Genomic DNA, 19,633 nt, shown 5'->3' on the forward strand with positions numbered 1-19,633 from the left:
TATCCATGGTAATGACTAATACTTAGATATGTATATGCCAGGTGCTGTTCTGCATTCTACATATTTTAACTCAAATCCAAACCAGCCTGATAAGACCATTTCTATAATTATCTCAATTTTACCAAAAATGAAAGAGCCATATACATATCTGTCTATTTAAAATTGTAGATAATTTAGAGGAATAAAATTCACTTTCCATAATGCTAACCTATTGCTTTCTGCACAGGTGAAGTTAAAAGATTTTTGACTGTATGGACAATGTTCTTTAATTTTATGCAGAGCCCTTTGAGTAGACTGTTCCTCCCTTTGTTAGTTTACCTTTCAGGATTGCTGAATGATAATGCATTTCGGCTGAATTACTCTATGATTTTCCTGGCAGTTAAGAGATTTCTACCAATTTTGTTTAACTGTGAGAGAAAACAGCATAAATTGTAGGCACAGTTTAATGTATAGAATCCGTCAGTGGAGAACATGTAAATTAGTAAAAAGCATTTATAGATATTACGAAAAGAATTTAGGAATTTGTGAGTTGTCAGTTATCTTTAGGGAAATAGTTCTTATTTTTATGTATATGTGTGTGTTTGTGTGAATGTGTGTCACATGTATGCCAGAAGAGGGCTTTGTATGCCCTGGATCTAGAGTTAAAGAGAATCAGTTATGAGCCATCTGATGTGGGTGCTGGGAACCCAATCAGCTCTTCTCAAAGAGCAGTTTGCTCTTAACCATTGAGCCATCCATCCAGCCTAGGAAGTGATTTTTAACTGGGGGAATTTTATCTTAGAAGAAACATTTGGCAAAACTTGGTGATAATTTTGGTGGAGTAGGGGAGTGGAGTAAAGTTTAAAGATGCTGGTGAGATGGCTCAGAGAGTAAAAGTGCTTGCTGCCAAGCCTAACGACCTGTGTTAATCCAGATCCAGGACCCATGTGGTGCTTTGAATAGGAATGGCCCCCATGGATTTAGGTGTTTGAATGCTAGGCCCATAATAAGTAGCGCTGCGAGGAGGTGTGGCCTCGTTGGCGTAGGTCTGGCTTTGTGGGAAGAAGTGTGTCACTATGGAATCGGGCTTTCAGGTCTCACATATGCTCAAGCTAGGCATAGTGCAGTAGTATTCTTCTGTCACCTATGGATCAAGAATAGGACTCTCAGCTCCTTCTCCAGCACTGTGCCCGCCTGTACACCATCATGCTTCCCACCATGAGGATAATGGACTAAACCTCCGAAACCCAGCCCCAATTAAATGTTTCCTTTATAAGAGTTGCCGTCCTCGGCTGGGCGTGGTGGCACACGCCTTTAATCCCAGCACTTGGGAGGCAGAGGCAGGTGGATTTCTGAGTTCAAGGCCAGCCTGGTCTACAAAGTTCCAGGACAGCCAGAGTTACACAGATAAACCCTGTCTCGAAAAAAAAAAAAAAAAAAAAAAAAAAAGAGTTGCTGTCCTCATGGTGTCTCTTCACAACAATGAACCCTTACTAAGACAGCCCATTTGGTATGCACTTATGCATGCCCACAATGCCCACAGACAATAAACAAACAACTAAATGTGATTTAAAACAAGCAAAAAGCTGGCATGGTGGCCCATGTCTTTAATCCCTGCAGTTTGGACACAGAGGCAGGCTCGGGTCAACCAAGGTTATATAGTGAGTCCCTTTGTAGACCACAACATCTGACAGCTATAGAGATTTCCTTGTTTGGTCTCCCATCATGATGCTCCTACTAATGTGTAATGGTGTTTCTGGGCATCTTAACAGAAATCCCTCTGTGATAGAGATTGTCAGGCTAAAACTGTCAGGATTGTTGAGAGTGAGAAACTGCTTTGGGGCCCATCTGACAAGAGTTTTTGCCTTTCTTATTCTTTACCATTTGTTAAGCTGCTTGCTTTTTAGGGCCTGGAAGTTGTAAGATTTCAAAGAATCAGATTATTGTACCATGTTTTCATTTGAGGAGAAAGAAACTGAGTATCAGACATTTACACAAGAACTACTCAATTTCCTTTTCTCTGCTTTGGAAATCTTAGCCAAGCTCACTGCTTCAGGGGTCACCTCTAAGAAGACACAGCATCTTCCAAGTAGTGTTGAACACATGCCCAGTCTGTTCTTTTGGTCTGTCTTTCAAGTATGTGCTATTTCAGGCGCTGTGCTAGGAACTGAGTATGGAGAAAGAACAAGGTAAGATCCAGGTGCTAGTCTACTCCTGTGAACTAAGTGGAACTTGTGAAAAATACAAGGTGATCGTTATTAACTTGACTAGAAGCTAACCAGGTGGGAAGTAAGGACTTTGCCTTTACAGGGAAATTATTCTGAAGGCAGGGCCTCTTGGGGATGGGAGATGAGATGACTCAGCCTGACTGGAGTAGAAGGTAATAAGTGTCTAGGCTTCATTTTGGGCATTTTTAATTTTATCTTATTATATTTTTTGGTTTTTCAAGACAGGGTTTCTCTGTATAGCCCTGGCTGTCCTGGAACTCACTCTGTAGACCAGACTGGCCTCAAACTCAGAAATCTGCCTGCCTCTGCCTCCAGAGTGCTGGGATTAAAGGCGTGTGCCACCACGCCTGGCAATTTTGGGCATTTTCATATGTGAGATCTCTGAATTCTCAGGTCTCACAATCTCATGTACCCCAGGCTGGCCTTAAGCTTGATTTGGAACCAAGGATGACCTTGAACTTCTAGTCTTTTTTGCTTTCACCTCGCTAGTGCTGGGATTTCCAGGCTGCCACCACATACAGTCTTCAGAAGCCAGGTTTAACTGTTGAGTTTCTCTAAGTGACTTGCTGATCTTTAAGATCACATATATGCAAGCGAGTCCATTTCTTGTCCTAAATCTTGGCCTTCAGCAGTTGTCCCCACATCAGTTAGTAGCACTACTAATCTTTTGTCTTTAGACTTTACCCTGGCTTAGATTTCTTCTTAGCTTTCTAAGAAGAAAATTTCTAAGAATCTAAGTAGATTGATTCTATGTCTCCAATTTCAAGTTCTGCCTTACCTACTGTAGACTCAGCTCTACTTGATCATTAGAGTTTACTTGTAAGCTATGAATTTGGTATTAGGAAAGATTGAGTCCCAAGAGCCAATTATCGTGATTCCTTCTGATATAAATGATTAAAGATTATTCAAAGGGTATGGGGAAGGATGGTTCAGTTGGTAAAACATTTACCTTGTAAGCAGGGGCATCTGAGTTTGATACCAGAACACATATAAGATGCCAAGTATAGTGGTGCACGTCTATTGGAAAGCAGCACTGGGAAGGTGAAGACACAGTCTGTAGGCTGATTGGCAAGCTGTAGGCCACTGAGAAACTGTGTCAAAGGGGGCTGACTACATTCCCAAGAATGATACCTAAGGTTGTCTTCTGTACGTGCACACACACACACACACACACACACACTCTAAAAATGATTGTTTAGGGGTTATGTCTTTTGGTATTACTTGCAAGGAAACGGCCAGCCATTTCAGCTTCCCCACACACTGGGTTCTAAGCATTTCACTTACATACTCTATTTTTCTTTTCCTCAGTCCCTTACATCATAGTACATCCTGTGTCTTAAAATTGCTTCGTAACCCAAAACAAGTCACAGGTAATCAGAGAAGAACTTTAGTGATTGTCCTATAAGACACATTTCCCCCTTTGGAAAACTTTCTAAAAGATAATCTTAATACAATGAGCGTGTGATTCCTATAGTGGCCTGCAAAGAGGATTAAATGAGTAAAATACCTTCCGACCAGAAAAGTCACTAGTGTTCTTCGCAATGTCTGGTCATTATAACTCGTCAATTAAAGTTTGTTGTTGCATGGAGTAGGACTGATAGGTACCCTTCACCTTTTTAAACCCTACCAAACCCTATACCTTTTAATGTGGCCTAAAGTCAAGTTGGCCAGTTCTAGCTATAAACGTTTCCCTTATATGTACAATTTAATCCTTTAGGCTTTAGGCTATGAAGGAATAGAAAACAAATTCTTACAGAGACAGTTTGCATAAGGTCCTTTTCTGGGCTTTATGTACCAGGGTGCAGTAAATGTTGTAGGAGTGAGGGAAGGAGAAAGGGAGGGAGGGAGGGAGGGAGGGAGGGAGGGAGAGAGAGAGAGAGAGAGAGAGAGAGAGAGAGAGAGAGAGAGAGAGGTAAACTAAGTTGTGTGACTAGTCCTAGGTATCCAGGCATAGGCCTGGAAATGCTTGAACTCAAGGAACATGGAAAGGGCTCTAGCAAAAGACTGGCATTCAAGCTGGTAAGCTTGAGCCATCCTGGAACAAGGCTCCATTTGCCTTTTTTGATTAAAATCCTGTCTGTGTGCAGAATGCTCATAATCGGGGTGTGTGTGTGTGTGTGTTCTGGAATCAAGTCCTTTGGTGAGATTCCTGCTGCTAATAGATGATCATCTTGGGAAGATAGTTACTTGCTTTGTGCATCTCTTCTTTCATTTATAAATGGATTTAGTAAGAGTTTCTACTTCATAAGATTGTTAAGTATTAAGAAAGTAAATATTAAACATTGTAAATGTTGACTAAATCTAAAACAAATGTTGAATAGCTGCTAGCATCGTCCTCATGCTTATCTTGTGATGATGTTGTACTCAATTCCAAATTCTTCATCAGTAAATTTTAAAAAGAAACAGAAATAGCAAGAGGTAGGCTTGGTGGTATATACAAGTCCTAACAGCACAAGAGAGTCTGAGGCAGGAGGAGTATAAGTCTGGGCCAGCCTAGGCAATTTAGTAAATTTGGTCAGAGGGGCCTACGCATGGAACCCTTAAAAACAAACAGGCCCCCTAAAATTAAAAAAGATAAACATCCCCAAAGAATAACGGCAGGGATGAAATGTAGATTTATACTGTCGGTTTTAGGAACTGGTGGAAATAATTTGGCCGGGGATCCGGAGCCAAATGCCCTGGGTGAAACAAGGACCCAGATTGTGGTTGTCTGAGAGAAAGCTGAGCTCATCTGCTCTCTACTGTTGCTTTAAAAAGCTGTGAACCTGGCCCCACTGCCAGATGGCTCATCATCAGGAATTGTAAATTCCCTTAGTGTCACCTAGTACTGAGTACTGAGCTTGGAGGTCATGGGCTCTGTAACTGTGGTCACCTGTCTCAAAATTGCTGGAAGAAGAAGGAGAAGGTCTAAAGTCATGGGAAGAAGGAAGACCCTTGGAAAATTGGCACAGCCACCAGGAGATAAATCCACTAAGAATCTAATGGAAATATTACAGTGATTTCAAAATGACTATTTTAAAGATGTCTTGAAACAGAAGTGGTCATCAAAAACCAAACAAGATGTTATGAATAAGAAATATGTAAACATGAAAGAGATGGGTTTAGAGATGGAGTTCTTAGAAATAAACCCACACATGAAAACGAGATTCAGAAGAGATGGTTTTGAGAGGAATGTGAGTGACCTGGAGCACAGCTTTGGAGTGGAGGTGTAGCTCAGAGATAAAAGAACTGGGCCTAGGGCATGGGGTTCAGATCGGGTCTGCTTATCTCCAGCTTGATGAAGAGAGGTGTCAGAGGAGACTTGGGAGTGGAAGGAGGATATCAAGACACTGAATGTGATAGTGCACAATTTAATCCCAGCCCAGGGTGGAACCATACCGAGCCAGGTGGACCTCTGTGATTTTGAGGCCAGGCTGGTTTACATAGAGATGTCTGGGCCAGCTAATGATATTCAGTGAGACCCTATCTTTTTTTTTGTTTGTTTGTTTGTTTTAAAGAATAACCAAACAAAAAGAAATCAAGGTGATCCTCAGCTATATAATATGGACTATCCTAGGCTAAATAAAATACTGTCTCAAACAAGATAAAAAAAAAGAAATATTAGAATAGGAATATAAATAGGAAAGGTACCAATTTATATGTATTGGAAGTTAAAAAAAGTGATATGAAGTGTGGTAAAGTGTTCGGTATGTATTGACTTTTAAGAAAAGCCAAATTCCTCTGGTTGGGAGGGTATTCATTTTGCTAGTATGGCAAAGACAAAAACCAAACAAGCAAAAATCTCCAAACCTCAAAGCCAAAAAACATACTAAGAATATAGATATGTTCTATTCCAATTATATTAACTTGTGTAAAAAAGTGGAATCTTAGTAATTAATTGTGGTACCTGGATAGTGCTGTGGCACTCTACTCTAACCCTTACTTGAAGGGGTTAGGCATAAGAATCACTTGAGTACAGGAGTTGGGGGTTAGCCTGGGCAACATAATGAGCCTCTCTCACCTGCCCAGGGGCTCTCTGGATTTGGGAAAGACAACCCCCCAAACACACACACAGAGATTAGCTTAGTTTTGATATGTTGTGACTGGCTTAATTGCTGGGCATTTCTAATCCTTCCCGTTGCTAGTAAACACTCCCCTTTGGTACTTCTGAGTTAACATCATTTAAAATCTATTTTTCATCTCTGCTACCCCAAACACAATTGGGGAAGTGGTCCATGTGGACATCTTCTCTGATTCTCACATGTCAGTGGGCCTTTAGGTCTAGTCTTTCTTCTTTCCCATCATGGTGATTTCTGCCTCCTTCCTCTCCTGGTTTTTAGCTCATGCCAATCTCAAAGTCCAGCCTCAATCTACCTGCCCAGCCATTGGCTGTTGGCTTTTATTGATTGATCAAAAGCCAATTGGAGACAAGGAGCTTCAGTGTTTAGATGGACAGATTCTTGATTTTGGGGGCCAGATTAATCAAAGCATTAGAACCAATCCCCAACAATAATAGTTATATTTAAGTAAAAGAATTGTGAGGTTGTTGGATTGTGTGTGTGTGTATGCATGTGTGTTAACTTCTCTAAAGGAACAGAAATGATAGAGTGAAAACAGTAAATACATAAAATGTAAAGGCCAAGCAGTTCAGCAGAGGCCAAGGTTCTGGGAGTTGCTCATTCCACAAGGCCGAATGATGTCTCACAAGTCCTAATCTGGTGTTGGAGTCCCAAGGAAATCCTGGGACAGTCTTTAATCCCTGTCACAATCTGTAAAAACTAGATTTTAACATGTGTGGGATTGGCTCTGGAACAAGACAGTTGAACTTGCCAACAAGAGTGAGGACAAGAGCCGGGTGTGGTGGCGCACGCCTTTAATCCCAGCACTCGGGAGGCAGAGGCAGGCGGATTTCTGAGTTCGAGGCCAGCCTGGTCTACAAAGTGAGTTCCAGGACAGCCCGGGCTATACAGAGAAACCCTGTCTCGAAAAACCAAAAGGACAAACAGGCAAAAAACAAAGGCTTCTTTCGTCCGTGGTCTTTTATATAGCCTGCTAGCAGAGGCGTGGCTTTCTCAAATGATCCAATAAGAAAATTCCCCACAGATTGCCCAGCTGCTTGGGTTTTAGTTGATTACAGATGCAGTCAGCTTGATAGTCTAGATCAGCCATCAAACATACCGATTAGGGCTCTGGAGTTTATCCTGGAGAATTTGATGTTCACTAAATACATATTTGGCAAGGTGCTGAATGGCTAAATATCACCATTACAGTATGGTGTACCATACTGGCGACACCAATTATATCTGAAACAGAGTAATTGTGACTTTATTGTAGGCTGTAATCTTTTGATTCGTGTTTCTGAAATCCCAAAGCTCTGGAAACTAGCAGAAAAATGTAAAGTTGGGTGTCGTAGTCACTTAGGGTTCCCATTGCTGTACCGAAACGTCTTGAGAAGGAAAGAGGTTATTTGTGTTATGTTTCTGCATCACTGTACATTATTCAAGGAAGTCAGGGCAGGCATTCAAACCTGGTGGGAACCTAGAGACTGGCGCTGATACAGAGGCCATGGAGGAGTGCTGTTTACTGGCTTGCTCTCATGGCTTGCTCAGCCTGCTTTCTTATAGAACCCAGGACCACTAGCCCAGGGATGGCACCACCCACAATGGTCCAGCCCTACCTCATCATCATTTGATAATTAAGAAAATGCCCACAGGCTTGCCCACAGCTTCATTTTATGGGGTCATTATCTTAAGTGAGCCTCTCTCCTTCCTGATGACTTCAGCTTGCATTAAGTTGACATTAAAATAACCAGTGCATTAGAAATGAATCATTTTAGCAGTGAGACAAACTAATATGAAGCTCTCTGTAGTAGCTATCTGAAGCAAGTGTATACTTTTTGCTTTGTAACTGTAAAAAGTATATGTTAAATGGCACACTACATGAATCCCTCTAGGGCACTTTATAAAATTTGTCAGTGCCAGCCTTCCTAAGATCGGTAACATTCTGAATTCTAAACACACATGGTTTCCTGTATTTGAGAAAGGAAAAGTGAGTAGTCACTTGTGGAGTGTTTGAATTTCTGCAGGTTCAATGATTTTTTTTTTTTATAAGTTAGTTGCTATTTTGTTTCCTGTAGCCAAGGCTAGCCTTGAACTTACTATGTAGCCAAGGATGAGCTCTTTAAAATTTGACTTGTGTCATGGCAAGATGGCCTCCTCCACCTGAGTACAAGAAGTGGACACTTCAGGAAAGGAAACTAGACCTGGGAAAATCTCCAAAGTAGTGTGGAAGGAACAAAAAGAAATACCACCAAGTAGCAAACCAGAACAGCATTAGCAGTTTATAGGGAACAGCAAACAGCCTTTCTGTAATCATTTTAAGTGTAATGGAAATGGCCTCATCTTACCATTAAAAAAGATGTAGACTAATGGATTGGATTAAAAAGAAGGAACCAAGTAAATGTTGTCTTCAAGGGAAAAGAAAGCTAGCAAAGATCTCAAAAAACTAAATATCAAAGAATGGAAAAAAAAAAAACAAAAACAAAAAAAAAACAAAACAAACAAAAAAAAACAACAACTGCCAAGCAAATGGAAGCTGTAAAAGAGCAGACATAGCTGCCCTTACAGTTGCTAAAGTGAACTTTAAGCCAAACTAATTAGAGAGATAAAGGGGGGAGGGGCACTGCATACTAATAAAGGCAACACTTTATCAAGAAGATGTAACACTTGTAAATATTTGGTTATCTTTGGATACACTCTAACTTCCTCCCACAGACCATCTGGGTGGGGGTGGGAGTTACTGTGCTAGTGTATGTGGGGAGCCAGTCAGTGGGGGTGGTGTTCATATATGCGGGGGAAGCAGGAGTTAGTCTTAAGTGAGCTAGCATAGCAGTATAGCCACTGCTACCAGGACCTTGTAGAGAGTAGAGTGAGGTGGTGTGTGATCCTTAGAGCAAGAGAAAAACTTTATATAGTATAGCACATAAAGAAGATACTTAAGACAGCCCTGCAGATCAGCCAATTTAAACAAGAAGCCTCATTCTTTAAGGCCCAGTGTCTATGACTTTCCTACTCAGCTTGCACAGGGCTCCTCTGGTGTATGCACGTTGTCCTGAGCTTTATTGCTGTGTGCAGTATCTGTGTGTTTTATTGAAGTCAGTAGACTAGAGGAGCAGCCCTGAGCCCTCCTAATGCTCCTTGTGCTGCAGTTTAACTAGATGTGGGTTTTGTTGAATTAATGAATTCTTAAAACCTTTTTAATCCCTCTTCCACGAGTGTGTGTAGATGGCAGACGACAAGTTTTAGAAATTGGTTCTGTTATGTTGGTTGCAGGTACTGAACTCAGAGTTAGCCAAGGCTACATATTTACATCCGATAAATAAACAATTAAACAAAAACAACATTTAAGCTTTTTTTTTGTAGCATTTGGTGACAGAGAATGGATTTTTGTATTAGTTTCAAATTCGCACCTCTTTGGCAGTAGATAGAACCTTAAAATACTTGATGGTTCCATGACCTTTTACCTTCTTTGCTACATGGAATAAGCTGATGTACAAAATCAGTCTGATCATAGAAGGCATTATAGCTAAGAAATTCATTTCTAGATTCTAGGAATTCCTGGTTTGTTTTGAAACTAATGAGCTGTTGACTGCATTTGTCCATAGAGAAAATTCCCTCCACACATACCTGCATCCCCTATATAGACAGTAACTTTATTAAGGCCCAGTGGTTATTGTTTTCTCTTTCTTTCTTTCTTTCTTTCTTTCTTTCTTTCTTTCTTTCTTTCTTTCTTTCTTTCTTTCTCTCTCTCTCTCTCTCTCTCTCTCTCTCTCTCTCTCTCTCTCTCTTTCTCTCTCTCTCTCTTTTAAAATATATTAGAGTTGCTTGTTTGGTAGAGGAGTGGATTTTCTGACGAGTGACTCTTCATACAATATTTTAGTTATCTGTTGAAATGGTGACTCTCTTCCCCTGGGTTTATTTGCAGTGTCATGAGAGTCTGAAAGCAGGGAAGGCCAGTGACTCAGGGTGCTGTGTATTGCAGTATGCTGGCAACTTGTGAGTTAATGACATGGTTGGCCTTCTGAGGAAGTTTATTAGTATTTTAATTTTAAAAAAACGTTTGAGTCTAATAACTCACCCAGAAGGTATCACTTGCCAATAGAATATTGTAGAGGGATTAATACAGATGTCTAAAGTTTTCTCAAATTTCTTTAAGCTTGATATATATAGCAAAATAAACATTTAATTCCCTGAGCTCCAGAGCTGGGGTAAACAACCATTGCATTGCAATACAAGAAAGTTATCTATCTCTTTGACAAATAAACAGTGCTCGTGTGCTGTCTTTGAAGTTAACCACATTAGAGATTTGAACACATTCTTGGCCTAGAGCCATGATTAAAGAAGTCTTAAGTCCTTTTAAAACAGTTTTCAAGATTGCTTTTCCTCAGCACAGCTGAGATCTTATCAATTTTAGTTCTTAGTATAGTTGAAGTTTAAGCTGTTATGTCATAAAGGTAAAGCAGCCTTCTACTTGTGACTAAGTCTCTGTTTTGACACACTCACAATGAACTGGTTAGTGTATTTTAGGTTTGGGATAGCATGTGAAGGCCCATTAAAGCATACATTAACAAATTCCACTTGGACTTGTCTGTTACTTAACCCTCTTGTAAATATATCTATAATTGGATTGTTTAGATTTGAGCTGCTATTAAAGCACAGGTTTGTTATTACATCCAGTGAGTACTAAATGCTTAGAATTAAATAGTATTTTAAGTAACACAAAGGAAGTGATTTGTCTCTTTTTTAATGGGTGGATAGGGGAATAGGTTTCCTAGATGATACAATGAATCATTGTATGAGTGTGGATGAGTTCATTCCTATGTTTGAATATCCTAAGGATTTCTTTTCTCTTTCTAATTAAATGAGAGAGAGGGAGAGAGAGAGAGAGGATGGGAGAGAGAGAGAATGGGAGAGAGATAGAGATTGATGTGTGTGTGTGTGTGTGTGTGTGTACGCATTGTGTGTGTACGCACACTATAGCACGTGTGTGGAGGTCCGAGGATAACTTGTGGGAATCAGTTCTCTCCTAGTGTATGGGTCCTGGGATTGGGCTCCATCTGTTTTTTGTTTGTTTGTTTACTTGAGACAGGGTCTTTCCAGGTGGCCAAGGGTAGTTTTGAGCTCCTAGTGTGGCCCAGGTTGGCTTTGAATTTGCAGGGATACTCCTTCTTAGCCTCTCAGGTGCTGCAGGTTGGGTTTACCACCAACCACCCTAGCTGAAGGATGCTTTGTAGTAAGTAGGTTTCTGTGCTCACAGACAAGGAGCTGGCACCATCATTCCTTTCCCTGACGGTGCCGCATCCCTTCACACACTTCTGACCCCTTTGACTATAGTTCTTTGTGAAGCTTGCCTGCATTCTGGAGAAGACGTGATGGCATCTTTTAAATATCAAGTCGGATGTGGGGGTATTTAACTGTTTCCTTGTTTGCCGTTATCTTGCCTTTTTAACAATTCTCCTTCAGACATGAGTCCTTACTGTGTTTCCCTGGCTTGCCTGTAAGTTCTTAGGAGACCAGGCCGGCCTTGAATTTAGAGCCTTTTTAACACTGCCTCCCAAGTGCTGGGAAGTTACATGCCTCTCTTTGGGCATTATGTTGCTTCTTTAAATTAGATTAATACACATTCTCTCACACTTATTCCCCTAGGACTGCTTGGAAAGCCTGGAGGGGATGGGATCTGGAGAAGGGTAGGGAGAGGGCTGAGTGCAGATTCCTAGAGCAGTTGTAAGTGCTCCCTCCTCCAGCTGGTATTTCCTGCAAATCTTGGCTGTGACTGTGAAAGCAATCACAGTCCTTAGGATGAGCCAGATAAGTCTGGAAATGGTGATTCAGAGTTTTATAGTGCTTATAGTTTTATTGGAAACTCACCAGACACGTTTTAGACTCCAGATTGTCAGTGCTTGGTGAGGTACTTACAAAGATGGAGTCTGGTATTTGTTTCACACTGTTGTGAGAATTGAAGTCCAAAGAGGTTAATTTATTTCTCTAGGGAAAATGGCAGTTTAATAGTTACTAAATATCAGAGGTGAGATTTGGTCCCACAACTTTTAACTTCCCATTGTAATATACTCTGAAACAAATGAGGCATTGGTTTTCTTTGGATTTTATTATAGATGAAAATGACATGTTTAAAGAAAATGATAATGACTTTCTGTTTACATTTTCTTATTGGTGCTTCTGACATCATCTAAGCTGCTCTTAGTTGAGGAATAAATCCAAAAGTCAGGCATTCCTCCATGCAAGCCTGGTCTACAGAGTGAGTTCCAGGACAGCCAAGGCTACACAGAGAAACTGTCTGGAGCACCCCTCCCCTCGCCCCCCCCCCCCCAAAAAAAAAAAAACAACCAACCCAGAAACCAACCAACCAACCAAACAAACAAACAAACAAAGTTCATAGTGAGAGCCCATCTCACACTCAGGGCCTCCGACTCATCCTTCCTTACTATGTATATTACAGTACAAAGCTACAAATTAGAAGCTCTTAAAGTGACTTCTGTATGCAGTAGGTACACACACTATTTAAAGAGTGTGATTTGTAATCAGCTTTAAACTTTTGACTTTCCAGTTTTCTTTTACACATGAAGTTTAAATTATTTTACTGGTTTGTTTTTGTTTTACATTTGAATATGTGTACCCCTCTGTGCCACATTACATGTTTGCTGAGGTCAAAGGACAACTTGCTGGAAATTGGTTCTCCTACCTTCTGGGTCCTGGGGATTGAACCCAGTTATGATGCTCCGCACACATGCCTTCATCTGCTGAGCCATCTCAGATCTGCAGATATAGTGTTTCCACCCAGGAATAAATATTCTCTGTGGCATACACTTAATGGTATGTTTCACCAATGGCTTAACTCACTGAGTTTGAGTTTTGAGCAGCTTGTATATTCTAATTGACAACTTGGAAAAGCCAATGTTGCTTGTGCTTTCTTGTTAAAATGTCCCAGGTAAGAGAATAACTTTTGATGAGTTTAAGTTTGTTTTAGATATTTTGTACTTTTCCTTGATCCTAATAATTTGAGTGTTATCTTTTTAGTATTATTGGTTGTCAGAATAACGTGGGATGGAGGCCGGAGAGAGGGCGCAGCAGTTACCAGTGCTTACAGGTCTTTCAGAGGACTCTAGTTTGGTTGCCAGCACCTGCAGCGGCAAAGGTGCCTCTTGTGGTCTCCGTGGGCATCAGCAAATACCTGTCTACACCTGTGGGCATGCTTGTGCAAAAGCACACATAAAACATCAAGTAAAACCTTTACAGGATAAAAATGCAGAACACTGTGCCTGTAATCATACATTACATTTCTGTACTGGACTTAGCCGGCACTATGCCTTATTATAATATTTTTATCAGTTATCCACAATTTTGAGATCTAAAACAACAGTCAACAGTGGTGTTTAGGATTAAAACATTAAACAGGCTTTTGCTTTAGCCAGTGTTCCTGTCTTATACAGGGAACAATTACTAGTAATCTTCTAAGAAGCTGATAATCTGTTAATGCTGTTAATAATTTAAAATCCTATCAAAACAGCAGAGATGAAAAATCTTTGCTTTAGAAATGACCCACTGTAACAAATAGCCTTGAGCCATGAGCTGTTAAAAGAAAAACAAAACAAAACAAAACAAGAAACCAAGATAAGCCCAAGCTTTCCGCTTCAATATTGGTGAATCTCTAGCACACAGCAAGCTGAGGCAGGAGGACTGAAGTTTTAAATCAACCTGGGCTACATTAGCAACACCTGTCTTTAAAAAAACAAACAAACAAAAAAAACCAAACTAACAAATAGGACTGGTGTAATGGCTTAGCAGGTATAGGTGCTTGCCACTAAGCTTATGACCTGAGTCCATTCTCTATGACCCCCATGGTAGACAGAGAGCCCCTGTGAGTCCATACACATAATAAACACCAAAAATGGAAAATAAATAAAAAAATAGTGCCATACTTTTAACCCAGCAGTCAGGATGCAGAGGTAAGAAGATCTTTATGAGCTGAGATCAGGCTGATTATATGGTAAGTGCCAGGGCAGTTAAGGCTACATAGTGAGACACTGTTTCAAAATATCATAAAGCAAACAACATCAACAACAACATCAACAACAACAGAAAACAAATAAAAAGTAACCTGTATGAAGAATTGTTAAAATTTCAGGTAGCTTATTTAACATTTTTTTTATATATATATATGAGTGTTTTGCCTGCATGCATTTCTACATGCCTGTTGTGGGTATTGGTGCTCACAGAGGCCAGAAGAAAGCATTTGGTACCCTAGAACTGGAGTTACAGATGGCTGTGAGCCATAGTGTGGGTGCTGGGAACTGAACCTGGGTCCTCTGGAAGAACATACAGTGTTCTTAAATGCTCAGCCATCTCTTCAGCTTTTCCCAGGTAGCTTATTTTTTAAAGTATGATTGCAAAATTTCTTTAAATAGTATTTAAAATATCCTAAAATTTCATTTTTTTCATTTTTAAAAAGATTTATTTATTATATGTAAGCACACTGTAGCTGTCTTCAGACACCCCAGAAGAGGGCATCAGATCTCATTACAGATGATTGTGAGCCATCATATGGTTGCTGGAGTTTGAACTCAGGATCTTCGGAAGAGCAGTCAGTGTGTTTAACCGTTGAGCCATCTCTCCAGCCCCTAAAATTTCATTTTTACTCTGCGTCATAAACTTAGGAAAAAAGAAACAGAAGGGGGAAATAGATTTGTGAATGAGGAAGGGAAAGAGAAAACAAGATACAGTTGAAAAAGAGAAGCATTCTTAGCTCCTCTGAGCTATTCCTGATTCCTTTATGACCTCTTTGTAGCTTTTTGTTCTTTTACATATTCTGAGATGTGTGAGTTTATGAAAAACTTCTGGATATAAATTGTAATACATTTGAGCTATTAGCATGGTACAAGGAAAAGAGCTTTGGGTTAGGAACCAGGATATCAAGGTCTTAGAGGGTTTTGTTCTAGGTTTGTGTATCCACCTGTGGATACAGAAATGAGACTGTGGTTGAAAATACAAAACCTGAGATCTAAGAAAAGCAGTGAACGTATTTTGTACGAAGCTGTACCTACTTAGAAAGCTGTGTGAGACTGGATTTCTGCCTCCTTGGTAAAATTGTGTGAGACTTGGGTATTTATAAAAGTCTCAGACTTGTCAGGACACCTTGAGCTTACACCAGGGACAAGACTGTTTTCCATCCTGGATGTAATTAGCCCCAGTTCAGAAGTCAATCTGCCATGGCTTGCATTTCTGGTCTATGAAGTATGACAAGAGGCAAATAAATAATTTGGCGACTTTGAGCTTCTGAATTTTTTCTTCTGTAAAATGTGATAGTGAGGCATTTCCTGCCAGGGCGGCTGTAACTCCAGTGGGAAGGAACTTGCAGCATACACAGCATTGTGTGTAGTGTAAATTAATTAATTAAATAATTAATTAATTAAGGCAGCAAATTTTACCCCCCCAGGCTGCTAGAAGATGGTCAAGTAGAATTGTTCCCCTTTAGGCTCTTGTACTGGTGAAACTGCATACACAAGGCAAAGTATGCGTTTTCATTTAATTGGTAGAAAGCAGAGAACAGGGCTGGAGAGATGGAGCACACGATGTAGAGAACCTGACTCTAAGTTCCCAGCACCTGCAGGCTGGCTTATGATAGGCTGTAGCTACACTCCCAGGGATTCTTAGGCCCTCTTCTGGCCTTCACAGGCACTGCATACATGTAGTGTGCTTACATACATGTGGACAAAATACTTAAAATCTTTAAACTATTTTAAAAATCTTAAAACAACAACAGAAAGCATTATGGTTCAAGGCAGACTAGAAAATAAATGGTGTTTCCTAGCTCTCCGATCCTGGCCCTGACTGTAGTCTCCCAAGCTCCCAGTGTCTTTATCAGTGAGTTACAGCTCCATCCTCCCATGTCTAGTCCTTTAGCAAGGACTCCCGGATCCAGCTGCTTCACATCCCTTCTCATCTTTGTGCTCCAGAGCACTTGCATGCGTCCCCTAGGTTGCTGAACCCAGCTCCTGATCTTTTGCTTTCCTGCTTCTCTTCTCCACTCAGCACATATAAAGTCCGGGCAACTGTTGTAAAATCAGTTTCCCATTGTTCAAATGACAGTGGCTTCCTGTCATGTTTCTAGGCCAGATGATGTCCTTTTTATTTGGTTTTCTTTACAGTGTGGTCGAGATCTCTTAGGTTTGCCCTGTGTGGAATGGGCTTCCCCACCTAGCTCTTGTCACTGAGTTCTCCGTTGGTAGAGAGAGAGCTTCCTTGATGATCCAATGCAAAGGCATTTCCTGCATTGATGTCTTGGTTGTAATTCTCTGAATACCACCATGGCTAGCAGAGTGACAGTCTATGAGAGGCAGGAATGCAGTTCAGTGCAGCACAACTAAGTGGCCTGTGTTGGTTCAAATATCAGGTAGTCTGACCTAGAGTGGTTTATTTTAGGCACATTTAAGCACAGCACAATTTGATGTAAACTTGTAGATTGACTACATGTGACAATTTCCATAAAGATGGTTTATGTAGATTGACTACATGTGACAATTTCCATAAAGATGGTTTATGTAGATTGACTACATGTGACACTTTCCATAAAGATAGGTTCTATAGATTGACAGACTCATGATATAAGTGTCTGTGGGAAGGTCCAGTGTGGTCTTGGCCACATAGATAGTGCAATAGTCACCAGGCTGTTAACCACATCCACTCTCGGCCTCTGTGTGAATAACAAGTTATGCATCCCTTCCTTTGAAAGAACAGCCCCATGTGTCTAGCATATCTAGTTCCCCTAATGTGTATCTGTGAGCACAAGGTCCTATATCCCTCCCATATAGAACTTTTTTTTTTTAAATTTATTTATTTATTATATGTAAGTACACTGTAGCTGTCTTCAGACACACCAGAAGAGGGAGTCAGATCTCGTTACAGATGGTTGTGAGCCACCATGTGGTTGCTGGGATTTGAACTCTGGACCTTCGGAAGTTACCCACTGAGCCATCTCACCAGCCCCGAACTTTTTGATCATTTGGTGGTTCTTGTTTATTATTTGGTTATTCATCTGTAGCACTTTAGATGAAATGTAAATTCTGCAAGAGGAAAATTGCTTATCTTTGCTGGATATCTAGGGTCTAGCACAGAGGTGGAGATGACACATATACACATGCATACATACATTATTATGTATGTGTGTGTGTACTGAGGTATATATGTATAGTATATACGTGTATTAGACAAGATCTCACTGTGTAGTCCTGACTGGCCTGAAACTTGCTACATAGACCAGGCTGACCCTGAACTCAGAGATCCACATGCCTCTGCCTCCCTAGTGCTGGGATTAAAGGTGTGCACCACACACAGTAAATATTTGATGATTTAATGAGTGCTTGGGAAGTAGTGTTGTGTACTTTTAAATAGTTTACACTGAGCACCATTTCACTGAAAATTAAACACTTGTGTGGATATGCCTGAGAGAACTTTGTTAAACACTTTTTATTAAAGTTCAATCACTGAAGTATTAGTGACTTTAAAATCTCCAATGACTTGTCAGGTTCCATTTAAAGATTATTTTAAAACGGAACATTAAAATGAAATATAACCTAAGAATATGCAGATAATCAGAAATAGTTAACTTCTTGTAACATGTCTTGAGATAGTTATACATTCTAGCATTTATTTGAATGACCCTCTCTAACTAAAACTAATGTTAAGTGGTTCTTTAAAACTACAACTCAGGAGCCAGATGTGGGCACATGTCTTTAGTCTTACCACTCAGGAGACAGAGGCAAGTGGATCTCTGTGAGTTTGAGACCAGTCTAGTCTACAAAGGGAGTTCTGGGACAGCCAGGACTGTTACAGACAACTCAGTTTGTACTGGGACAGCAGTCCCAGAACTCTTTCATTAATAAGAACTGAAGTGAATCTGATCTGTCACATAGAGTGAACCCCTTTGTGTTTCAGATAAGGAAGCCGATGGTCAAACGATTTGTTGAAGGTTAGAAAGTTTTTGTCAGGCCCACAATTCCCATCTCCTTGGTGCTGGAAGGGTGGCTCAGTGGTTAAGACCGTATTCTACTCTGTAGAGGACCCTAGATTCAACTCTGAGTCAGGTTACTCACAACTGCCTGTAGCTCCAACTCCAAGGCATCTGTGGCCTGTTCTGGCCTCCTCATGCACATGCTCCTCCCCCAACACACATATACCTCATTAAAACACAATAATAATAAATCATTAGAAGAAAAAGAATTCCCACCCCCACATCCCTAGCCCCCCTCCTCCTTTATTTTTGGTACCTTATACTGTGGTATGCCTTCATTTATTTTGAGACAGGGTCTCACTGTAACTCTGGCTGGCCTCTGCCTCTTGTGGTAAATCATTTTATTCAGGGACACAAGTTGTAAGATGTTTTCTTTTGAGAGTAAGATAAAAATTGCTTTAAAAATACAGTCTTTGCCAGGCGTGGTGGCGCACGCCTATAATCCCAGGACTCAGGAGGCAGAGGCAGGCGGATTTCTGAGTTCGAGGCCAGCCTCGTCTACAAAGTGAGGCCCAGGACAGCCAGGGCTATACAGAGAAACCCTGTCTCGAAAAACCAAAAAAAACCAAAAAACAAACAACAACAAAAAACCCAGTCTTTTTAGTATTTAGTAAGGGGATGTGTGTAGGGGATTGGTCTGCTGCATTTTTAAGTATAATGTGGGAAATAGTCCTTGTGTTCATAACTGGGCTATTCAAGGAAAACTCCAAAGTGATATTTTTACTTTTAATTATTGTGAAATTGTGACAAAGTAATTAATGAAGAAAATCATAGATATTTTATTATTATTCCTGTGTTTAAAAGTTCATGTATGGGCTGGAGAGATGGCTCAAAGCTTAAGAGCACTAACTGCTTTTCCAGAGGTCCTAAGTTCAATTCCCAGCAACTACATGGTGGCTCCCAACCGTCTGCAATGGGATTTGATGCCCTCTTCATAGACAGTGACAATGTACTCATATAAATTAAATAAATAATCTTAAAAAGAGTTCATGTATATGAAAAATGAGACATTTACAATAATATCCAGAACTTCTAAAAATAGGATAGTTTTGTTAGTTGCGTTCTTAAAATTATAGAAATTTTAAAAGAGCAAAAATGTTTTAACTTTTTAAGCCATTTTAAGATGACAAGATACTGGGCATATAGGTAGGTGGTAGAGTATTTGTCTTAGGTCTAACTCCCATTACTACATACATACACAGATGTGCAGATACATACATAACAACAATAATGTTATTAAATAAAATTACCATCATGGAACTAGCATTGTGCTATAAGCCTATAATCCCAGCACTTGGGATGGTGAGGCAAGAGGATTGTGAATGTAAGGCCAGCTATATATAGGGTTATATAGGGAGGTTCTA

At 40.3% G+C, this 19,633-nt stretch overlaps 1 protein-coding gene across 1 annotated transcript in view; it reads left to right on the forward strand.

Moving 5' to 3' along the window:
* Window positions 1–19,633, forward strand: part of Adk (adenosine kinase) — a 400,940-nt gene that overhangs the window by 1,592 nt on the left and 379,715 nt on the right. The window lies entirely within an intron of this gene.

The sequence above is a fragment of the Mus caroli genome, unplaced genomic scaffold (genome assembly GCF_978045245.1).
Source record: "Mus caroli unplaced genomic scaffold, Mus_caroli_1 scaffold_12, whole genome shotgun sequence".
Taxonomy (NCBI): Eukaryota; Metazoa; Chordata; class Mammalia; order Rodentia; family Muridae; genus Mus; species Mus caroli.